Here is a 19221-nt window from a genome sequence, read left to right on the forward strand (position 1 = left end):
TAAGAATTCCTCTGCACATTTTACCCCAAATAAGTCAAGTCAAGTTCATGGTGCCGTACCTGTCAGTGACATACCCAGGCCCTTCAATTTTCTTCTAGTATTTTTTTGATTCTATGTTCAAAGGTGCATCCAGGCTCATCAGCACTTTCACAGCATCATTTCAGCCTTTCTGAGTTTAAACATAACTAACAATAAAAAGCATGCTGGGAGTCAGATTTGCCATTAATTAACATGTGACTCTGGGCAGGCCACTCAGTTTCTCTGGCTCAGTGATTTCATCTGTAAAATGAGGGGCTTAGAGTATGTGATCTCTACTCTCTTCTGAGTTTAATACAGTCACTATACTTCCATTTAATTTGAAACTTAAAAACAAAAGACTACAAGTAGCCCAGACCTTTTTCCTACAGAACTACCCCATGCTCATGACAATGACCCTGAGATTTTCTAACTTCCTCAAGGATCTCCTGAATCATGGAAAACAGATTAAGTTACTTTAAATGAGTTAAGTGCTTAAGAGTGCTTCATTGTATTCTAATTCTTGGAAAAGTTATAACCCGGCAACGGCAATAATAAACATAACATTTTGACAAGGTGCTCTAACATGTATGACCTCATTTGGAATTCTCACAAGCGCCCTGTGAAATCCTCTGTATTCTCATTTCAGTTTATCAAATGAGGAAATAGGGGGCTCAGAGTCATTAGATGATGTTACTGGTTAGAACAATACTCAGTTCAAACTCTTTAGCTATAGCATGCGTTAATCAAAAACACCCTTTAACCCAAACTTTCTGTGTAAACAGGAATTTGGTACAGATTCTATGGTTTAGAGAATAGAATCATAAAAGACAGGAGACACCGCAGCAGTGACCTAGTCCAACCCCTACCCCATCTTACTCACTAGGAAACTGAAGCCAGGAGAAGAGATTGAACCATGATTCAGCGGCCCCAGGTTCCCCACCTTTCCAACATCTCATGTTGCCTCATAACTTGATTTGATGACACAGAACAATTCCACAACCCCTGACACAAGTGAGGAAAGTTATCCCTTACTTACTCATCTTGCCTTCAGATGAAATGTTCATAATCGTTGCAAATATAAGTTCTGCACTGTAGTTTTTATAGCCTCACCCACCTGCCTACCTCCTCCAGAGAGCCTATTTGGGTCTCATTCCTAAACAGAGCACCAGAAGCAGGACTGGAACCTTTCTTTCTCTGGACAATACAGATCGATTGACAGTAACAGCGAACAACTATTGAACACTTACACTGAGTTTTCACTACAATGCTTATTATCCTCACTTACAAATGAGAAAACTACAGCACACAATAGATGGAAATGGTGGTACTAGGATTAAAAACCCAGGTGGTCTGGCTCCACAGCCCCAACCCTTAATACCCCACCATATTGCTTCTCAAGTAGCCTAATAATAACAGCAAACACTTGCGAGCATTGCACACACTTGCAAAGCACTGTTCTAAATGCTTTCTGTACAGAATTCATTTAATCCCTGCAGCAATCCTGTATGATAAACAATCACTATCCCCATGTACAGAGGAGAAAACTGGAGCACAGGGAAGTTAAGTGACTTGGCCAAAGTCACACAGCCAGAAAGTGGAAGAGCCAACATGTGAACCCAGTTGGTCTGGCCCAAAGTCCGTATTATTAACCACCTATCTCTCTGCCTAAGCTTATTTGGTGTTTTGGCAGGACATCAAATTAAATTCATGATTAATAAAAAGAGAGAGAAAAGTTTCACTGATGGTGTGAACTTTGACAGTGCTTAGGTATGCAGGCACTGAGCACCAGTATGCAAACTATTTCCCAGCTGTGTCACCGCAGGAAAGTGACTTAAACTCTCTGTCTCACTTGCCTCCAAATGGGGGCAGCTTTTAACCTGTGAAATAAGTAGCACTGAATCAGAGATGATGTGCTTATCAAATCTGCAGATGACAAAGCTAGGATAGAGTAAGATTATACAAATGATGATGATATAAAACACAGATGCTATCATCTGTCACAGAGCAAGCATTTAATAAATATTAGCTATTGTTTTTCTACTATTGCAATTACTGTTATCATTTTTACAACCACCTTACCTTCCACATATATAGCTGGAACCCAACTGTAAGAACCTATGTTAACAAGAATCAGATTTCACCTTGTTATTTTCACCATTATTCTAGCCTGCTGCCATCTCTCTAGATTTGAATCTATTTCTAGTATCATCTATACTTTGTAGCTTCACGTCATCTACAGCTTCTGTAAGCATCTGTCAACTCAACAGGTTACTGACAAAGTGCCGATTAGGTGAGGGCTAAGATGGGAACCCTCTAGTGACATACCAGCCACCTCCTTTCCAATGGGCGCTGATCAAGTAACTGGTTCCTTTTGGGTACAGGTGTTCAAGTATCGATCCATTTAAATATTCTGGTATTTGGACTACAATTTTCAAGGTCAGCCATAAAGGCACCATCCAAAATTCAATGATCCACTTTCTTGATGTCCAGAAATACAGTAATTATAAAACTTACTGCAAACTTACTGAAGAGAAAGAGAAGCAGGCGCTAGGTTACTAAGGGATAGATAACTTCTTCCTAAGAGCTCATGACACACATGTTTGAAAATCTGTCCTGAATTTCATCTGGAAGCTAGATCGCCATAGCTGTTTTTAGTCTGTACATAATACTCTTTTTTCTATTCTAAATATCAGGTAAACAATGGCTCATATTCTTTCTTTTAGTACCTCTTCCACTTTCCATAACCCTTAGGGATCACTGTCAATGGCCTACCTTTCACCTTTGTAAGTTCTCTATTCTGGGCTGTCATCTCTCTGGGCCAAGGGCCTTGAATTTATTTAGAACAACTCAGATTCGCTTTTATAATCAATTCACCCATCTTGGGCTTCAATTCCCTTCTGTCAATGTTTGCACTACCTGTTTCAGTCTGACGACCATCCTCCTTGATGGAAGAGAGGGAAGAAAGAGAGAAATTGAACAGTTCTGTTTTCTCTGCCATCTGCCAATGTCACTGCATTCACCCCTACTTGTACTCTGATAGCACGCTTATTCTTATCCTGCCTCCCAATACTTCTTTTCTTTTTTTTAAAGCATTTTCCATAGTTTTCAGATCACTTAGTTTTAACATTCTAAATCTAAAAATATCTCTTTTATATTTTTCTTTTCAGTGAAAGTTGCTCTGTCATCCACTATATACATCTTTTAAAAATCTGAGCTCATTAGATTATTATGCAAAACAGTGGGAAGATAAATTGGCATGATCTTTCTGGAAAACTACCTGGTAATGGTTTAAGAGCCCTGTAAATGTTAACTTCTGAAACTCTACCTTAAAGAAATAATTTAGGATGCAGAGAAATCGTTCATGCACAAAGATGTTCATTGCCATGTTATTTTTAATAGTAGAGCTGGGAACATCAATGAGAGAATAGTTAAGTAAACTATGGACAACATCTCTGATAGAAAATTATGCAGGCAGCAATATAATATTTATAAAGAGTATATATTCATATGGAAAAATACCAAGAAGCATGTATATACATAATATAACCTCAAACAATGCACAAATATTAAAATGAAACATACAAATATTAACCAGCCACCATCAATAGAATTATAGGTGATGTTTGCTATTTCCTTTTTTTACCTTCCAATCATCTATATCAAGACTGTATTACTTGTATATTTAAGAACATCTATTTAAAAATTGAGCTCATTAGAGAATATCCTCAATACACAGATTCTTTGGTTGTCTTTCATTTTCAAAAGCACCCTGATTCTTTTGACTCGTGTTTTAGTATTTCAGGTCATGGAACCATAGGTACTTTTTTCTCTAAATTTTTAAAATTTGCTTCTTCAAGTCAAGAAAACACATCTAACCATGCCTTTCATTTCCCTTCCCCAGTTCTAAGATGATGTTTTCATTCTCACCCAAAGTTCCCATCATTTCTACCTTGCCAACTAATTCCTCCTTATTTGTCAGACTTGAGTCAGAATTAGCAGTACCTCTCATTGCTTCTTCCACCTTTCGGGAAATAAAATTGCAAGTGTTAAGAATTAAAATGTGCATGCGTGTAGGGGAAGGGGATTGCTCAGTGATTCTCGCATCATGCTGGCATACCCAGGAAAGTCAGACTATTCAGCCAAAGATCCCCAGCACTGGTCCATCTGTGGGCCAGCTCTGCAGCCTGCGACTGCCACTCCCCTCCCACCCGACACCATTCATGTCAGGTAGGACACTTCAGATCCACAGTTCTTCACCACTACCAGATGCTCCCACATCCACATCATCCCAGCAACCATTCTATGATTGAGCTAAGGCTGGCACAACCGTATTTGCAGAAGAAACTAAAGCTCAGAGAGGTTGAGGGAGTTTCCCAAGGCCACAATGGGCCAAAGACCAGAACTCCAGGTCCAGGTCTTCCGTATCAGTCCAATGAACTTCCTCTGGGTCAAAGGAGCTAATGGATATAAAGGCTCCTTGCACTCTAAAATCCACTGTTAAAATGCAAGGAATCTAGGAATAATAAACCAGAAACTCAACTTCTCATAGCAGGTCTGGTTTAGCTGTACAGTCAGAACTCTGAGCACTGCCTGGAAAGACCCTTCTGACTTCCCCAAAGGGGTTGTAGTGGGAGGGGTTTACCACAGAATAAATAAACCCTCCACAATAAAACAATGTGTCACCAGAGCACTTTCCAGGGGGGCCTCTTCTGACTCCTTTCCCTTTCCACTGGCCAGCCTTTCCCCCCCAGGCTCCCACACTGGTCTTGGACGTGCTGGTCTTGGATGTACTCCGACAAGTCCCGGCATTCTCATTCCACTGGGTCTGTCTCTAACTTTGGACGTGCTATTTGATCAAAACTGCTTTCAACATACAAATTCGGTTACTAGGGAATTGGAAGTTCCAAAACATTTCCTATTTCTGTCCCCAAGGTTACTCTGTATCTCAGCACTCAGTTTCCAAGTGGAGGTTGGAAGGTTATATTCAAGTCTTTTGGACAAAACCCCAAGAACAAGAATTCTGTATGTTCATGTTTAGATCCAACGTCATATTCAATTCCTTCAATTTTTTTCTTATAAACTTCATTTGGTAGATTTTTTTTGGCTTTCACTCAGTTTTATCCACAAAGGGATTTTTATCAGCAAATCTGCTGACAATAAACCTGGCCTGGGGCCTGCCACTCACTCTCACAAACATGACTTAGAAGATTCCTTCTCATTTCTGCCTTTGAGCAGCAAGCCCAACAAAGTGAGAGGCATGTAATATTTTTGATAAAAACTTGGGTTTTGGACTCAGTCCTGAGTTCAAATAGTGGTCTGTCACCTACTAGCTCAGTGGGCTTCGGTAAGTTATATCTCTAAACCTGTTTCCCCAGCAGTAAAATGGGACCAAGAATAGTCTTTAATTCCTAGAGCAAATTTAGGTATGAAATGAGATGATCCACATTAAGACTTTGCACTGTGCCTGGTAGAGAGGATGCACTCAGTGCATCTTAGGGAGTTGGATGGGACAGAGATTGGATAGCAGATTAACTGTACTTTGTCACATGTCTCCAGGAGACTGAAATACTTTCTGCAGCTCATTTACAAGAACAAGGGTTCTTGTAAGCTGTGTGAAGGCTCCTGTAGGAGCTGCAAGGCTAGCAGCACAGGACTCTAAGGAGGGGACTGGCATTACTAGTGTGCAGATGGGGAAAGTGGTTCAGAGGAGATGTAGAGAAAGGCCTGGAGCAGGCGAGAGGCTGGGGGAGGGAAGGATGGCTTAGGAGCCCACTCAGGTCTGGGACTAGGGTGAGGCAAGGGAGATACTCGCCTCGGGTGCAAATTTAAGGCTGTGCCAAAACCCTCAGTAATCATACACACAAAAATAATAGGCTAACGCATTATTTAAAAATCAAAAGAAATGCAAAAAAATCCACGAAAAAAACCTCAACATTTTAACTAAAGTTCTATTGGAAAGAGAGATGATGGGGAAGGTGTAGTGATAACGGAGGTAACCGATCCCTTTGAGGATTCAGTGAGAGCTGCTGACCCTCTTATGAAACTCACGGACGCATGTACACCAATATCTGCCTGCAATTTCAAAGTTTATGAACTAGCTCAAGCTCATCTCTGGACCCCTGGAGAATTGGCTTAGAATTTTTTAGCCTCATGTATGCAAATGGGTCTGATAACATGTTCTAGCAACGTAATGTCAAAACCAAATTAGATTTGAGAAGAGAAACACACACACATCTCTCCTGATATTTTGGGGAGAGGGACAAGAGAGGCAGGCAGGGTGCCCTCCTCTCACTCCAAAGTGGGGCTGGGGGGGACAATGAAATGATGAAAGCCAACTCTGGGTGTCATTTCCTTAAGAAATGCACATACCTGACTTTAAATATGGAATGCCCCTTCCTCAGGTATTTTAGAGATCACTGCTAACATGTTGCATGTTTTAATTCATAGTAGTGAAGGTAAATCGCTGCCAATTATCTTAATTTATGAACAGCGAGGCAAAGGGGCTATGTAAGGGGAAATACTATTGAAAGACACATTTCGAAAGGAAAAAGCAATTAAGGGTAAAATTTCTCATATTGCAGGGCAAGAAACTACATTTATTTTCAAATTTACTGATATTTACGCACACAAAGAAGCCCATTTTTAAGAAGGAAAAGATGTAGGAAAACAGACATTAAGAGTTGAAATGTTCTTCAGATAATTTTAGGGAGCAAATTGAAACTCCCAGGCAGAAAGCTGGTGTAGAAATGTTTTTAATCCTCTGTTGACATTTCCACGGGGGACTGAGAACACAGACTTTGTTGGATTTGCATGATCCGCAAAACACAGATAACCTTCTACATGTCGGAAGAAAGAAGAATGAATATCCTTTCTTTCCACTTTGTTGCTGGAAACCACACAGGGTAGCCTCTTGTGCCGCCACAATCTCCAGAACATTCCTTTGCAAAGTGCAACAAGAGTGGAACTCATTGTCATTCTGACAGAGTCTGATGTGCCCGGGCACTGGCATGGGAGACGCTTTGCTTTGTGTGGTTCAGCTGTGCCTGGTCCCTGCCCTCCCAGGGTCTCTTTATTCCAAGGAAACTCTGAAAAGCAAGGCTGCCTTTTCTCAGGATGGAGACCGGCCCCACTATCACTGGCCCCTGTGAGGTGAACAGGAGGCTGGGGGTGGAGCAGGGTCTGTGCATGGTGGGGAGGAGCCAGGAAAGGGAGACTGAAATAAGTGTTTAACTTAACAACACTAACTCCGCAGACCTCAGAAAAGACAGACAGGGCCAACAGGTAGATCTGACAAGTTAGGGTTCAAGCAACCTCACTTGTTAAGCAACGCTCTTCTGGAAAATGTCCTGCCACCCCTCCACCCCCTTTCCCTCTCCTCTTCCCTGATTCTTTGGCAAGTGATCCCCAGTGTTGTCAAAGGCCCACTGGTTGCTCTGGGTCCCGAGCAACTCTCCTCTGCAGGCTGTCTGAGGGATGCTGAGTCAGCAGCCGAGGGGCAGGCTGACTGTGGCAGCATGAAATCATTTCACCAGCATCGCGGATGGCTCGTGAAACAAAAAGAAAAATGAAACTTGGAAAAGCGACTTCTATTTAAAGATAACTGCGTTGCATCTGCGTGAGTGCGTGTGTGTGTGTGTGTCACAGACTTCCCTCCTTTCCTTGGCCCCCCTGTTCCTTCGCTGAGAAAATTCACAGGGAAATGGTTCTTGTACATTTAACCCATTTAAGAAGTTGTCATATTTTTCTCACCAGTTAGATTCCATGGTGTCAGAGTGGTCAAGTTTTTACTAAGCCCCTGGTTTCAGGCTTTACGATCGTCACTTAGAATCGGGAAATTAAAAAACAAAAAACCCCAAATCAACCCCACACTCCCTTCCAGGACAGCAGACACACAACTGGAGGCACCGACATGTGCTGTCTTGTGTTGACCACGGGCCCTGGGCTGGTCTGAGACTACAGACGCTGGGCCATGGGGTGGCTGGGCCAGCTTGGTGGCCAAAGGGGCACCAAGTGACCTCCCTTGCCACTCAGTATCTTTCTCTTTGGCCCTGTCATGCCGTCTGAAGTTCTGAATTAGCCCTTCCTTTGGGTGAAGGCATGAAGACCTCCGTGGAAGGGGAAGCGGGGAAAGGGAACACACCAAATCAATAGACTGTTCACACCGTAGATGTCAGGCAGCCAGATGATGAGTTGGAAGGAATGAGGGAGGGGACCTCAAGTTTTAAGGATGAGGGGGAGGGGGGATGCGGGGCAGCCCAGAGGCAGAATGGCAGAGGCACCAAAAGGAAGGGGAGGACATCGGTCATTTTTGCCTATAGCTGTTTATGGCTACGACTCTTCCAAGGAGCTTGCAGTTCTGCATTTGAAAAGGTGTGAGTGCTACAATATAGTTGTGAATGCTCTGAGTTCTGCAGAGAGGCCTACGTCTGTTTTTCAGCTTTGACATAGAGTCTGAAAAAAGATGAACAGGATAAGTGACATATTACACAAGTGAAAAACAGTGGCACAAGTACTGTTCATTCGCAAAGGGCACAAACGCTTCCCCGAGGCTGGGCAGGGAGTGAACCAGGGTGAGGCCTCCAGGTGGCCCGCAGGCTGACCTCCAATTGTCCTGCTGTGGATAAAAGCATGCTGTCTACTTTTGTTTCTTGGCAACAATTGCTAATTTTCTGGAAATATTAAATTTTCCTTTAGTTACTTTATTATAAAATAAAGTTCAAATCCTGCTTTGGTCACCGAGTAGCTCAGTGACTGTAGAGGGTTGAATGGTGATGCCCCCCCCCCCCCCCCCCGGCAAAAAAACATGTCCGTGTCATATTCCTTGGAACCTGTGAATGTGACCTTATTAGAAAAAGCTCTTTGCAGATGAAATTAGTTAAGGATCTCAAGATGAGATCATCCTGGATTATTTGGGTGGGCCCTAAATCTAATGATACATGTTCTTACAAGAGACACAGAGGAGACATGAAGAGAAGGTGACAAGGAGACAGAGCAGAGGCTGGAGTTGTACAGAACAAGCCTGCTCTGTCTCTCTTCTTCAGAGTCCCTTTACCCACTTGACGTTCCTCTGCCTTGCTTCCAACTTGTCACTTCCTCTTGAATTCTTTAATCTCTTTTAAATTAAACTTATTGGGGTAGCACTGGTTAACAACATAATATAAATTTCAGGTGTACAGCTTTATAATACATCTGTATACTGCATTGTGTGCCCACCACCCAAAGTCTAATATCCTTCCATCACCATATATTTGACCCCTTTACCCTCTCTGTCCCCCCCAATATCTTCTTTGTTTTTAAAATGTTCCAACTTTCACCTTCTGTTTCTCTTAAAAATTACCTTCTGTATATGTTCACCTTATATTCTTACTAGTGCACTCTTAATTTCTTTCATTTTTAATTCTTTCCTGTCACCTCCTTTCTAAGCTTCCCTAACTCGGATTTATGTTGTTTTTTTTCCAAGTTTCATATGGTTTTCGTAATGTCTTTTAGCTCATTTGGACACAGGCTACAGTTCTGAATGGTTCCAAACCATATCTTTTTGCCAAGCTCTCTTCGGAAACCCGATTCTGCTCCTTAGTTGCTTTTATCTTATGAAGACTTTGTATGGAATTGGCCTCACTGCTTTTCTACTGCTTGTTTCCAGGTGAAATTAGTTTTTCTGAACTTTTAAAAACATGGTATGAATCTAACTTGACGAAGTTCTTCTGGTGCTTAGGTAGTGTCAAATACATGGCTACTGCTTGCTGACATTTCCTGGTTCTGTTTGTTCCCTTTGGGGGACCTTCTTTCGTAAGTCTCTGTTGTTCTGTCCTGTTCAACTTGTTTCCAGTCCTGGCAGCTTCTCTGTGTAAGGTCATCCTGGAAGGAGGGCCTGGCTGGTTAGGTCCAGAGTTCACGGTGACTAGAGAGCGCTAGACCCCTCGGACCTCGCCGCAGGCCTGCACTCGCCCCTTGTGGAGCCAGCAAAAGGACTCCTGCCTTCAGCTGCTCCTCTCCAAACAACGCTCCCTGCTTCCCAGTGAAAACCTCTTGGCTATTTGGAGCTTTTCCTGTTCATCAAACCTCCCACTGTATCTTGGAGATACCTTGTCACCTAGTTTTGTCATTTTCCTGGGCTTCTGGTTTTGCTGTTGAGCTGCTCTGCTCTTACCTGGGGATTCTAAGAGGTTAAAAATGCTGCTGCTGCCCACGCCATCTTCCCAGACTCTGTCCCAGAATACTAGATATTGCAAGGACAGTGAGTGTCCCTCTGGCGTCTCATAAAGAAAAGAACTGTTGCTGGGTTTTGCAGAAGAGAAAGAAGTGCAATAATGAATCTGAGGGTCTCCGACTATACCAAAGGGGGTTACACCCCAAAGTACAGGAAGTGCAGAGACAGAACCCAGGGGGAAGATGAATGATAAAACGGCTGTGAGCCGCAATGGGCACAGGCCGTCAGGGAGGGTCACCTGGCTTCTGTTATTTAAAGGACTAAGGAATAATTCTAGTGAAGCTAAAACTTCCAAGTGGAAGAAGTTTCTAGTGGGGATTAAAACAATAGCAACAACAATAAACAAACAACGACACTCAACCTTTGCCTGTCTTTTCACACCTCCTATCACAAAAGGCCCACAGTGTCAGAAGTCAGAACTACATTTTAAAAAATTCACAAAAACTTGAGTGACTCAGTCTGCAAGCTAGATATCTCAATAATCCCAGATCACGGAGAAGGTATCCTCAAGGGAGTCTTTCTCCTGCTCAGTGACAAATTGCAGCTCAAAGAAATATGGAGTTTAGTATTAGCCACCAATTTCCCACGTCGGCCCGTGGAGGAGGGAGTCAGCTGCTCACCTGAGACAGCCCCACGGAGCAGTGAGGAGTGCACCGCCGGGGTGCTTGGCCTGGCTGTCAGCTCCAACTCGGCTCTCCTGCTTCTAAGAGCCTCCTTTCTCATTAGAGTTTTATCTGTTTGGAAGACCCAGCTCACCCCTGACACGCCAGTCTCATCAGAGGATGCCGCCACATAATGATAATTTTTAAAAATGGCTTTTTTAATGCAGCCCTTGGAAACTTTGCAAGAAATGTATCGATTTGAAATACTCAAGCTGAATTATTGAGCCTTGGCAAAGGGGAATAAATCTTCCCCGTTCCCTATGCCTGTTGCCAAGTGGAGCTTCCAGGAAGCAATGATTGTCCTTTCTGGAAATGAGGCAAAACTCACTCCATCACCTCCCTTTACTTCACCCCTCCCTCTTCACTTTGCTTTCAATTCACTGACAAAAGCACTTTACATTCATTGCTTATTTGCCTGAATAGGCATCCGAATTAGTAATGCCCAAATTAGTAATGCCTGGCTGGGGCAGCTTCCTAAATAATGAGGCCTGATCGCTTTGGCAGACCCGGAGGCCCTCGGAAAGCAAGCTTGCAGCACGCCATTGGGTTAAACACTCTTCCGGTTTTTTAATAAAATTTCCCCTACAGACCTGGATGTGTGAAGTAGAGAGCCTTATGTTCACTGATGCTAGAGATGAACAAGACCAGGAGCCAGAACCGGGGCAGGAAGGTGGGGAGCGTGTGTGGGTAAGGGGGACCTGTGCTGGAGCGCTGTAACACTCACGTCAGGATTAACACAAAAATTTCCTGACATATGCCGTTCCTTTCATTTCAGTCCGGGCCAATCATCTCACCTGGCGACGGTCCAGGGGAATTCCCGTCATTACCATCAAAACAGAGTTGGGTCTAATAGTGCTGAGAGCTCATCTCTCCATCTCTCCATCCACTCAGCCACCCACCCACCTGATCAGGCACACATTATGGGTTGAGTCTTATTTTAGGTGCCGGGTATATCAAGGTGAATGACATGTGGATTTTAAAATGTGGGAGGGAGGAAAGTAAAGTAAAGGGGGATGGCCGGGTTAGTGCACCAGTGTAGGACCAGGGAAGACCTTCTGAACTGAAAAATGGGGTGACAGACTTGTCAGCAGAGGGAACAGTAGATACAAAGGCCTGGACACATGAAAGGGCAAACCCAGTTTGGGAAAATTTGAGTAGTTCAGTAGGACAAAAATGAGATGCACATGAGCATGTGTTTAAATGAGGGAGGGGGCAATAAAGCAGCTCCATTCTATAGGCACATTAGACTTAATATTTCCCAAACTGCCCTCCTGCTAACACGGGTTTCAATCTGCTGTTCCCAGCCTTTCCCTTTGGAATGCCAACTCCATTCTTCCAGCTGCCAAGGCCACACATCTTGCAGTTTAATCCATTGGTAAGTGATGTTGGCTCTGCCTTCAAAATGTATCCAGAATCTGACCATTTGGGGCCCCTCTGTTGCTACTACTTTAGTCCTAGCCACCATCATCTCTCACCTGGATTATTCTTACTGGTCCCTAATTGGTCCCCCAGCTTTTGCCCTTTGTACCCCTACAATCTATTCTCAACATGCCGGCCAGAGGGATCCATTTAAAACATGCCACTCCTCTGCTCACAATTCACATGATGTCACTCCCCACTCAAAATCCCCAGTGACTTCCCATCTCACTCAGAGCTAATGTCAAAGTCCTTATATTGACCTTCCGAGCCCCACAAGATCTGACCTATCGGCACCCGCCCCCTCCCATCCTTCCTCTTCCTCATTCTGCCAGATTGACCTCTTTGCTGTTCCTCAAACCTACCAGGCACATTCCTACCGCAGGGCCTTTGTACTTGCTGCTCCTTTAGCTGGAGTATTTATTCTTCTCCCAGATACCCTCACTTCCTTCAAGTCTTCCTTTAGCCATTCCATATAAAATGGCAAATCTCTGTTCTCTGACTCCTTATCTTCTTTCTTGCTGTTTTTCCTTAGTATTTGTCACTATCTCACTAGAATGAAACAGATTTTTGTTTCTTTTTAGCCTGCCATTTATTTATTTATTTATTGGGTATTCACTGGATCAATGGATAGGCACATTAAAAAAATGTTAATGCAATTTTATTCTCTGGAAAACTATCTAACTGAAGCAAGTATTACTATCATTAAAGTTCCTTTTTGCCTTGACATCCAGTCTCTAATACCCTCTCAAAAATCCTTTGTTACGGCCTCACAGGTAGACTCTGGATTAAATATATTTGACTGTTATTGTAATCAGTTATAATCATCTAAGGTAGCGGTGAAGGAACTATTTTGATTATTGCTACACCCCCGACGCTTCAAGCAGTTTCTGGCACATTGTAGGTATTCAGTGACCAGAAGTGTGGCCCTAGACCCAAGTTTCCTGGGTATAAATCCTGGTTCCTCAACTTACTTGCTGTGTGATCTTAGGCAAAGGACTTGCCCTTCTTCTGTACCTTGTTTTCCTCAACTGTAAAACGGATAGTAACAGGAGCCACATCGGCGAGCATTCGGTATGCTGAGATGTGTGTTAGCCCTTAGACCAGTGCCTGGCACAGATTAAGTGCTTGATAAATGTCAGCCATTGTTAGGAAGGGCCTTGTCTGCAGTACTAAGGATTGCTCAGACTTTATTTATCCTAAGGCTACTTGCAGTCACTGAAGGACTTTAAACAAGAGAGTAACATAATCAGATATTGTTTCTGAAGGATCACTCCAGCTGCAGAGTGGAGGAATAATTGGAACAGGGCAAGACTGGTACGAGATGGGTAGAAATGGAGATGACAGATTTTGTTAGCCTGAACTAAACCAGAAAAAAATGGGGAAAGGATGGGTTCAAGATATTGTGAAGGTAGAATGGATGGAACTTGGAGATAAATTCAATGTGGAGGAAGCAGTCAATGACGAAATCTAGGCTTCTGATCCCTGCAATTTGATGGTGGTGCCCATCCATCCCAATGTTTTCTCTGTAGCAAGGGGACTACTTGCTACAGAGAAAACGTTTTGTTTAACATGAAGTGAGTGTGGAATAGCTAGGTGAAGAGGCCAGTAGGCAGTTGTATACACACATCTGGTCCTTACGAGAAAGATCTACGCTAGATCTAAAAGCTACTTGGGAGTTATCAGTCATGTGGTGACTGTTGAAGTCATTGGAGTAGATGAGATTTAAGGAAAACATTTACAGAGCAAGCCCTTTAAAAAAAGTATACCCTTGAAGGATGGGGCAGCAGGAGACAAAACTGGGAAGAGTGGTATCTGGCAAGCCAGGGCAGGACAAAGCGAGTTTCAGGAAGCACTCAACACATCGCATGCTGGTGTCAAGATAAGGAGGGGCAAGGCATGCCCACTGCACCGAGCATCTGGTGGTACTGGCCAGAGCAGAGGTGCGATGAGGGTGCGAACCAGGTTGCAGCAATTGAGGCACTGGTGGGAAGGAAAGGAGGAGTACGTGTGGATAACCCTTTCAAGGACTTGGCTGTGAAGGAAGAAACAGATGGTGTGGTAGGTTTCCAGGCAGGTTTCTTCGAAGATGGAAGGAACTAAATGCAAATGAGAAAAAGTCTGAGATGGGAGAGGATAACCAATGGGGGGGGGGGGGGGGCTGGGGTAGAGGACCTGAGCTCAGGGAAAGGGCCTGTATGCAGGATGGGAAGACCTCTTGCACTGTGACTGAGAGCAGTGGGCCCCGGGCAAGAACGCAGATAAGCTGAGGGTGGTGGTGGTGGTGAGGGGAGGGGGGAAGGAGGTGGGCTGGTGCCTGCAAAGGAGAAGGGGATGGAGGGGATGGTAGGTTAGGAAACAGCTATAAGGAATAGAAGAGCGCTGGCCAGGGACTCTAAGGCCTGAAGAAGAGTGTCCAGCTGAGGGGTGTACCGTGAACAGAGCAAAAATGGACCCTTTCTCTTCTGAAAATGTGGATTGTAGGCTCAGAGATACCAAGCTGGTATCTGGTATAAAACCAAAACCATAAAAGCTATTCAGCAAGAATACACAGTGCTCCCAGAGAAATCAACCATTCCCACTGCTCCTTTGATCAGTAACTTTCAAGGCTCCCCAGCAAAGACATACAGAATAAAACCATCCTCTTTAAAGAGTGATTAACATTCATTTAACCACTCTGCTCGTGTCTGCATATTCTCATCTGGAAAATGACACTTTAACCTGTCCCCTACCCCAGCCCCAACCCCTCCTACCTGACACTCCCTAGTACCTGTCCCGGACCAGGAACTCTAGGGAGTGCCTTCGCTCGCAGACTTGCTTCTCCTGACTGGACTACGCCTTCCCTCCATCTCTGCTGAAACTCACCCCTCCTTTAAGGCTTGGAACTAAAGTCACTCTTCTTTCCATAAAGCCCTCTTCCCTCCTGTCTTTTTGCTTCCAGAATCTATTTTAAATTACGTTTATCTGTGTGTAAGCCATTTTCCCCACTAGGCAAGCTTTGACTTGGTGCCCCCCATGGAATCCACCCTGGTGAGTGTTCATGAGCTTGAGATGGCAGGGTGGAGGGCTGAGGCGTGCTGTTTGCCACAGAAAGAGCAAGAAGACTTTACCAAGTAATAATAATTTGTGTATTAAAATTGAATATACCCTCTAAGTGTTGTCCTTCTGGCCAGAAATGCATATTATTGGTTGGTTAGGCAGTGAGCTCATCAGTGGACACTGGTCCACTAGGCCAGCATATAGGACATTTCAACCCCTAATCAACTGATTGGTTTACTGGCTCTTCTTCCTAAGTGTCCCTTGCTTGGCATCTTAGGGCCATTTTCTTTTCTGACATACTTCATCATTAACTCCCGATACTTCAGTTTCCATAATTCAATAAAGCAGAAATAGGAGTGTCACACACGTAGTGTCTCTTTTGTTTGCTCCTAAGAGAATAATTACTGAAAGAAAGTTAACTTCTGATATTTAAAGGAAAAACAAACAGATTTTTCTATACAGGGTGGGGCAGAAGTAGGTTTACAGTTGTTCATATGGAAAATACTACAATAATTAACAACACAAGAATAAACTCTGTGTTTAGTGAACTCACAACTTTAAACCTACTTCTGCCCCACTTACTATCCGTGTGAGCCTCACAAAAGCTCTGGCAAGTGGAGACTGCTGTTCTCATTTTCCAAATGAGGAAATGCAGGCGCGGGGAGAGGAGTTAAACAGCTGATAAAGATCCCGAGGCCCAGTGGTGGAACCAGCACTCACAGCCCAGCCTGTCTCCGAAGTTCAGGTCCTCCAGCCCCCCGGTGTCACAGCTCCTCGCCAGATGGCTCTAAAGGCTGGCGGGTACAGCCCCTCCGCCCGCCCTGAGGACGGAATGGCACACGCTGTCGCTGCCTTAGGACTTCGAACCTCTGAATTCTAAGTGGGCTACAAGTCCAACGGAAGGACGGAAAGAAGCTGGCGTCTGATCAAAGATTCCATTTGCTACATTGAAATATCAAAAGAAAAGCGGGAGACAGTTTAATTTGAGTGACTTAGTGCTATCAAATTGTCAACGGTGGTGTAGACCCTTCAGCCAACTCCCTCCCACACTTTCTAACTCAGCTCCCGGCTCCGTGTGCCCCACCATCCTTTGGCTCAGGCAGAGAAACATGCCTGGCTGCAGGCACACGGAGCAAGGGGGTCAAGACGAATTCTGACTCTCGCAGACCGAGGCCTCTCCTCTATCCAATAAAAACCTAAAGGGTCAGGTAGCTGAGCACCGAGTTTGAGGCAGTGTCTTTTTAAAACATAAAGCTGATGTGTTGCTGCTTTGCTTAAACACTTTCAGAAGCTTCCCAGGGCCGCCTAAGTTCCTGCTTAACTGGTCATGCCGCCCTCTGGCTGACCTAGCTGCAGCCACACGGACATGCCTGCAATTCCCAGAGGCACTGTGTTGTTCTCTGCCCTTTGCACCGGTCACCCTCTCTGCCTGGGATGGGCTGTTGCTGTTTTCTGCCTGGTGAACCATTCACACTTTGAATTGTACTAAGATTCCTCAAGGGTCACCTTGTCTGTGAAGTCTTTTGTAATCTACCACCCCAGGAAGGACTGGGCATGTCATCCTTAGAGGTGGTAAATAGCGGAGGGGGGGAGGCAGAAACTGTGTGGAACTGCCCTTTGCATCAGTTTTCAGTGTCCAACTCTCTACTACACCCAGCATACTATTCTCTGCCCCCAGTCAAATGAATTTATTTGCTGTATCCTGTCCACAAATATCCCCAAACCTGTCATCGCATCTACCAAGCCCTTCACCTAATGTCCTCCTCTGAGCCACATCTTTAGAAGTGGAGATATGACCCTATATCTAGCAGCACAGGGCTTTCACACACACGCTTCATCTCATTTCACCTTCACAACAGCCAGGTGGGCCAGTGGTGCAGAGCTTAGAGTTCTTACTTCCAGCTGAGCGACCAGAAGGGAAGGAGGCTAAGTGGCTTGCTTCAAGTTGCTCAACTAGGTATAGGTAGGGCCAGGATTAGAGCTGAGGTCTCTGGCTCTCAGTCCAGGGTTCACCTAATACACCGAGCTCTGAAAGTAGAGGTAGCCTTATGGGTCAGTGAACTATAAGGTCCTCTCTATACTCGTCCACCTGTTTACAACAGGGCCCTGTGGGGGGGGGGGGCAGTTACCTTAAAGGGTGGCCCCTATTCCATCAGGGACTCATGGATGAGAATTAGAAGCCTTGTGCTTTAGTCCAGGCTTTGTCACCTGCGTTGTCTGGAGAAGACTTAGCTAAGGCATGCACTGCCTTGGAGCCTGTTTTCTCATCTGTAAGGTGGGAATAACTATTTCTATTGTACCCACCTCGAAGGGCCGTTGTGAGATCAAATGAGGCAATGGACAGGAAGGGTCTTTAATATTCCCACCCAGCATCATTAATTGATAAGCAGATGTCCAATTCATGGTAAGCTTTGACTTCTCCAGCCACGTGTGTGACTGAAGTGGCACATTCTTTTCTGTTGTTTTAGGTCCTCTGTTTCCTTCTCCTTTAGCTCTTGTTGGGCTCCAGCTCGTGGCTTTCTGAGATTAATCTGCAGAAGCAGCACTGAGGTCTCTGTCTCTGGACCCTGGTTACCCTGGAAGGCAGCTGGCATCACACTTCCTGGGGAAGAGCTGGATGCAAGGCAGAGGCAGTGGGGAGGGGCACTCTGCTCACCTCTCTTCCCTTGGGTGCATTTTGTCTTAACCCCTTTCTGGGATGCTTGTAGAATTGTAATTTCTTGGTTAAAATCTCCTCATTGTGGATCGCATTTGGTTTTCTATGTAAGGTTTCCTTCAAGGAAAACAATTCAGAGTGCATCTCACAGAGCCTGAGAGACAGTTGCAGAGCTCAAAAGGAGGGCCATCGATCTGGGCCATATGACGTGAATGCTAAACTACTGTGTGTCTTGGAATGACGGTGTCAAACCATGGCATGTAGAGTTGGGCTAAGGTCTGACAGAGTAACAGCGGGAATGTTTGGGGTGATCTGTCCCACAGTTTGGTGATCATATTTAGGATATTTCATTTCTGCCACACCGACTCCAAAAAACTCTGTTTCCCTGTCAGGTTTGCGACTTACTCTTCTGTTGTTTGGACTCAAATATTGAAATATTACTTTAAAAAGTTTGGTTGATAATGTCAAAAAAAGAAAAAATATTTTAATTTGGTACCACCCTGGAAAATCATGGTGGACATAACTTGGGCCTCTCTTAAAAAGATTTAAATACAATAAAATAGACACAACATTGAAAACCTCTATTGAATACAATTTAATCTTTCTTTGATTCCTGAATGGGATCTTACAGAAGTCCGGGGTCACCATTATAAACATAAGCTGTCATTGTACGGGTGAAATATAGAATGTGCCAGTTAATAATAGCTTTACAAATTCACAGAAAATCAGATAATAGGGGTTTTACTGTAACTGGGATCATGATGGTTAAAAGAATCAATGCATTTTCCAAGAGTCTAAATCATTTCTAGGAAATAATTCATGCTCTGTGAGAATAGGGCAGAATTCACAAGGAAGTGCTTGGTACTCCCTGGAAGAAAAATGCTATATAATTGTAAGTTGTTCTTCATTATTAAATTTTTAGGCTGCAGGTGCATTTCTTTGCATTATTGTTGTTGTGAATCCTGAGCCCAGGGCCCTAACCATTAGCCACACAGGCTCTCCTGAGATGGAGTGCACAATTTCTCCAGCCTTTCCTATGTCCAAGGAACAACATGCCACTCTGGATGGGCATATTACAAGACGGCATCTTTTCAAGGTCATGTTCAGAAACACCCTTTGATTAAAGGAATTTGGGCTAGAATTACAGTTCTCAGCTCTGACTTGAAGAAAGGAAGAAAGATGCAATGAAGGAGAGAGGGAGGAGGGACAGAGGGGGGCGG

At 44.2% G+C, this 19221-nt stretch overlaps 1 protein-coding gene across 4 annotated transcripts in view; it reads right to left on the reverse strand.

Annotated features, from left to right (window-relative positions):
- ETV6 (ETS variant transcription factor 6) overlaps nucleotides 1-19221 on the reverse strand; it is a 215802-nt gene that overhangs the window by 53420 nt on the left and 143161 nt on the right. The gene's annotated exons all lie outside the window — the stretch shown is intronic.

This window comes from Miniopterus natalensis, chromosome 2 (genome assembly GCF_054644295.1).
Source record: "Miniopterus natalensis isolate mMinNat1 chromosome 2, mMinNat1.hap1, whole genome shotgun sequence".
NCBI lineage: Eukaryota > Metazoa > Chordata > Mammalia > Chiroptera > Miniopteridae > Miniopterus > Miniopterus natalensis.